This window comes from Arachis duranensis, chromosome 2 (assembly GCF_000817695.3).
Source record: "Arachis duranensis cultivar V14167 chromosome 2, aradu.V14167.gnm2.J7QH, whole genome shotgun sequence".
NCBI classification, from domain to species: Eukaryota; Viridiplantae; Streptophyta; class Magnoliopsida; order Fabales; family Fabaceae; genus Arachis; species Arachis duranensis.
In genome coordinates, this window is record NC_029773.3 from 83,920,267 (window position 1) to 83,925,065 (window position 4,799).

Sequence of the window (4,799 nt, forward strand, 5' to 3'; positions counted from 1 at the left end):
CCATATGCATTGACACTTGTGTATGTATTTTACTTTGAAAAAAAAAATATATACATAAAAAATAAATAAATAAATAAATAAATAAATAAATAAATAAAATAAAAAAAGAAAAAGGAAAAAGAATAAAATAAATAAAAAGGGACAAAGGCCCAAAGAAAAGTAATAATAACAATATATAGGATGTGAATTGAAAAGAATGCATGAGTGTGTGAAAAGTGAAATAATGGGTAGTTAGGTTTTGTATTAGAATTGTATAAGCTGTTATATGTTAGGTGAGAATTAAGTTAATCAAAAATTCAAATTCTAGCTCACATAGCCATATATATCTTTACATTTACTCTAGCCCCATTACAACCTTTGAAAAAGTCCTCATGATACTTGTATGCATACACTGAATATTTGTTGATTATTAGATGAAAAATAAGTCTTGAAAAGTAAGATTAGAAGAGAATTGAGTGAATTAACCCTATATACTTGATCGAGTAGAGCGTATACACATCCGGTGAGGGGTTCAATTGCTCAACTCTATATTTTCACCTGTGATTATCTCTTATCTTGCAAGTTTGTAAATTCTTTTCTATGACTCAATTTAATTGTGGATTTGATTTGGTTGTTAATGTTTTTGACCCTCCTTGTTTATATGTTTTTTTTTGAAATTGATTTATTTTGATCGAGTAGATATATATAAATTTGGTAGATAGAAAGAAATAGATAAAATAGATATAGATAGTTTCTTTTCAATAAATGTTGATACCCTTTGATCTTGTCTTTCTTGATGTTTAGCATGAGGACATGCTATTATTTAAGTGTGGGAAGGTTGATAAACCACTATTTTATGATAAATTTTGGATTGAAGTGAGTGGATTTTATCAACTTACCTAGCATTTATTCATTGAAATAGCATAGTTTTGTGAATTTTTCCTAATTGTACTTAATGATTAAAAATGTGCTTTTTAGGTCCTTAAATTGCTAAATTTATTTCGCTTATATTCCATTCGATGCCTTAATGTATTTGTTGACTTAGGGGTGTGCACGGCTCGGTCCAGCCCGAGACCCGGCCCGAGCCCGAAGGAATTTGGGCCACGAAGACCCGGGCCCGAAGAGACTCGGGGTTGACCCGGTAGAAGAAAATGAAACCTTGGAAATTAGTGAAACCAGGACCAGGCCATGGCTCGGGTCACCCGGACCCAGCCCGGCGGCCCGGTAACTTAATAATGCTGATAATATTTGAATCTGGGGAACAGGGGCTAGGGCATGTGGGCATCAACGCATTCAGATTTCACTGCCTCCCACAGCCATTCATGATTCAACCTCTGAACCTCACTCCCCTAGTCCTCAGTCCCCACTCCCCAGTCCCACTCCCCAGTTTGGTAGTTTCCACTCCGCCACTTCCCACGGTCGACGCTGACCCAGTGACCCCTAACCTCATCTTCTCTCCCCACGGCCCACTCTCAGTCTCCCAGCACGCAGCCAAGCACGACGCACTCCCAGCAAGCACGCACCACGCAGTCACCCGCTACTCTGTCCTCGTCTTTCTAGCAAGCACGCACCACGCAGTCTCACCCCGCTACCTCAGTCTTTGGCAAAGCTCTTCGTTTGATTGACGACGGTGCTGCGCTGCTTCTCGGTGACATCACGCTTCTGTGCTTGGCCCGGTTGTCTTCTTTCCTGCTTCTCTGCTAGTCCTGCTCATTCTGCTCTGCTCTATTCTCTGGTCTTCTTCTCAGGTAAACAATTAATTTTGTTATTTAATTAATATTCTGATTAGAGATTAGGGATTTTGATAATTTGATTATAAAAATTTATGAATTTAGGGTTGTGGGTGTTGATTTTGATTATTAGAATTCTGATTAAGGGTGTGGATGTTGATTTTTTATTATTGTGAATTTTGATTATTGTGAATATAGAGATGTTGATGCGTTTGGTATTTACTGATTTTTTTTGCTAATTTGTTTTGTTGAGTATTGTTTTGTTCAGTTTACTGTTTAGTTGATTATTGTTTTGTTCTTCATGAATTATTATAAGGTTTCTATCTTTATGACTGAGGAGAATAAAACAATGAAAATTGAAGTTGAAAATCTTGCTACTTCTGCTGAAAATCCTGCTACTTCTACTATTGATGCTGCCACAACTCCTGTGATAAACCCCATTTTGACGGTTTATCTTGTATTGATTTTAAGAGATTTTATGACATTTTACCCACATTTATCCATTGAAATAGTATGGTTTTGTATATTCTCCTTTAATTGTGCTTAAGAGTGAAAACATGCTTTTTAGGACTTAAAATAGCTAAATCTAATTCTCCTTGATTCCATTAGATGCCTTGATATGTTTGTTAAGTGATTTAAGGTTTAGGAGGCAAAGATTGGATCAAGGGAATGAAGAAAGAAAGCATGAAAAGTTGGAGAACTCATGAAGAAATGAAAGAACCGGAAAGCTGTCAAGCCGACCTCTTCGCACTTAAATGACCATAACTTGAGCTACAGAGGTCCAAATGATGCGGTTTCAGTTGGGTTGGAAAGCTAACATCTGGGGCTTCGAAACGATATAAGATTTGCCATAGTTGCATCGCGCATAGCGGCCGCACACGCACGGTACGCGGACGCGCCGATGGTGGCACATGACCCACTTAATGCAACACGTGGCCAGCGAATTCTAAAGCCTTGTGGGCCCAATCCAACTCATTTCTGATGCTATTTAAGCCAAGGATTGAAGGGGGAATGAATATACTCTCATACTTTAGATGTTAGTTACCATTAGTCATAGTTTAGTTTTAGAAGTAGTTTCTAGAGAGAGAAGCTCTCACTTCTCTCTAGGATTAGGATTAGGATTAGGTTTAGTTCTTAGATCTAGAGTTTAATTCATCTTCTTCTATTCTTTCTTCTCAATTCTTTGTTGCTACATTCATCTTCTTCTATTCTTTTATTGTAATTTCTTTTACGTTGTTCTTATACTTTGTTGTAGATCTAGTATTGTTCCTTCTACATTATTCCAATTCAATAAGAGGTAATTCATAATAAATGTGTCTTCTTTGCTTTTCTATTGTTGATCTCTTGTTTTTGTAGTTATAGATTCCTTTAATTCTTGCATTTAATAATGTCTACTTCTATTGCACTTTATGTGTTTGTTGAAATGTCTCTTTTAGTTTTAGTGTAGATTTTGTTCCTCTTGGCCTAGGTAGAGTAATTAGTGACTCTTGAGTTATCTAATTCCTTTGTTGATTGATAATTGGAGAGATTGCTAATTGGTTTGGAGTGCACTAAAGCTAGTCTTTCCTTGGGAGTTGGCTAGGACTTGTGGCTCAAGTCAATTCATCCACTTGATTTTCCTTTATTTAGTAAGGGTTAACTAAGTGGTAGCAATGAACAATTCTCATCACAATTGAGGAGGATAACTAGGATAGGACTTCTAATTTTCATATCTTGCCAAGAGCCTTTTATAGTTGTTAGTTTACTTTCTTGCCGTTTATCTTTCATGCCTCTTATCAAAACCCCAAAAATAACTCAACCAATAACAAAACACTTCATTACAATTTCTAGGGAGAATGACCCGAGGTTTGAATACTTCGGTTTATAAATTTAGGGGTTTGTTTTAGTGACAAACAACTTTTTGTATGAAAGGATTATTGCTTGGTTTAGAAACTATACTTCGACGAGATTTTATTTGAGAAATTCTAAACCGTCAAAAATCCAATCATCAAAATGGCACCGTTGCCAGGGAATTGTAATGGTGTTATGTTATTGGTTATTGTATATATGTGAATATTGTGAATATATTGCCCTTTGCTTTATTTGCTAGTTGTAGAATTTTGTTTCTCTTAATTTCTATAAGCTTTTGAATTTTACTTTCTCTTTTCATCATGAATTCTCATTTTGGCTATGAGTATGCTTACAACTATGTTGTAGGAGATGTGAATTTCAATGACAACATGCATCAAGGATGGGACAACCAAAGGTGGGAGGAGCCATATGCATATGATCAATCCTCATGGCAACAACCTCCACCAATGCACTATGAAGAAGAGCCATTCTATGATGCATACCAATCCAATGGCTATGGTGAATCTCCTTGTGACTTTCAAGAACCACCACCATATGCCTATGAATCATCTCCTCAACATGATCATCAACTATACTCACAAGCCTCTTTTCACCAACCACCTTCATATGACCCTAATCCATATCCATCACACCAACAACCATATGAGCCATATGAACCACACATAGAGCCACCACCACTCCAACATCAACATTTTCAAGAGCCACCCCCTCCATATTATTACCACCAAAAATGATGAATCCTTCCATCCACCCCAACCTCTAATGGATGAAACCCTTGGTGTTCTTGTTCAAGGGCAAGAAGAGATGAAAAGGGATGTGCAAAATTTCATGGCCGCCTTGGATGCGGTAACAAATCAATTAGCCTCCCAATGCTTGAACACTCAAGGAACTCCTATGGCTACATGTGGAGAATCAAATGAAGAACATAGCATGAAGGAGAGACTGGAAACTCCGGTGGGAAATGAGGGAAGTTGCTTTGTATTGTAACAATTGGAGGAAGCTTTAATTGTTGAAGACAAGGAAGAAGTGGTAGAAGACTTAGGAGATGCAGAGCTTCCATGGGAACATAGATTTGAAGAAAACCCCTCCAAGATGATTAAAATTGATGCTAGGGAGGAAAGTGCACACCTTCCAAGGCATACTCCATATGAAGACTTAGATGGGATAGAGCAAGGATTGAGTTCCCTTGGTGATGAAGATCAAGCATCAAGTCTTAGTGGTGAAGAATCCTTTGAGCAT